The sequence below is a fragment of the Physeter macrocephalus genome, chromosome 19, assembly GCF_002837175.3.
Source record: "Physeter macrocephalus isolate SW-GA chromosome 19, ASM283717v5, whole genome shotgun sequence".
NCBI classification, from domain to species: Eukaryota; Metazoa; Chordata; class Mammalia; order Artiodactyla; family Physeteridae; genus Physeter; species Physeter macrocephalus.
This window is the reverse complement of record NC_041232.1, coordinates 83277542-83278726: the sequence shown is the minus strand read 5'-3', so window position 1 is coordinate 83278726 and position 1185 is coordinate 83277542.

The window sequence follows — 1185 nt, the reverse complement described above, 5'->3', positions numbered from 1 at the left end:
CATATGACCCAGCAATCCCACTCCTGGGCATATACCTTGAGAAAACCATAATCCAAAAAGAGTCATGTACCACAATGTTCACTGCAGCACTATTTACAATAGCCAGGACATGGAAGCAACCTAAGTGTCCATCGACAGATGAATGGATAAGGAAGATGTGGCACTTATATACAATGGAATATTACTCAGCCATAAAAAGAAACGAAGTTGAGTTATTTGTAGTGAGGTGGATGGACCTAGAGTCTGTCAGACTCTTACAGAGTGAAGTAAGTCAGAAAGAGAAAAACCAATACTGTATGCTAACACACATATATGGAATCTAAAAAAAAAAAAAAATTGGTTCTGAAGAACTTAGGGGCAGGACAGGAATAAAGACGCAGATGTAGAGAATGGACTTGAGGACACGGGGAGAGCGAAGGGTAAGCTGGGATGAAGTGAGAGAGTAGCATTGACATATATACACTGCCAAGTGTAAAACAGATAGCCAGTGGGAAGCAGCTACAAAGCACAGGGAGGTCAGCTTGGTACTTTGTGACCACCTAGAGGGGTGGAATAGGGAGGGTGGGAGGGAGACGCAAGAGGAAGGGGATATGGGGATACATGTATATGTATAGATGATTCACTTTGTTATACAGCAGAAAGTAACACAACAATGTAAAACAATTATACTCCAGTAAAGATGTTTAAAAAAAAGAAATACATCAGTTAGCTTATTGTACCATATATCAACCTGTGTTATTTATTTATATATTAGATATATAAAATATTTGTGAATCAATGTATGTATATACATATATATTTGCAAATATAATTAGGACTTTCAAAAAAAAATCTTACTGAATTAAAATGACAGAAGGAAATGCAGTAAAGGCAGGTCAGAACCAGGTTGGGAATGGCCGTACACATCAGACTAAGGGTTTGCAAATTAATTCTGTAGTCAATACAAAACAGTTGAAGAGATGGAGCCTGGGGGAGCTTATGGAGTTGAGAAAATTTGTGGTAGCAGCATTTTAGATTCATTATAAGGTAAGTGAAATATCCGAATATAATCAAATGAAATATTCTCTTATCTAAAATACTAAAACTTGTGAATGTAATTACTAGATTTTTTTTGTAAACAAATGTGTTGATATAGAGATAATATTTATCCAGGGCAACCCAACTAGAGATAATATTTATCCAGGG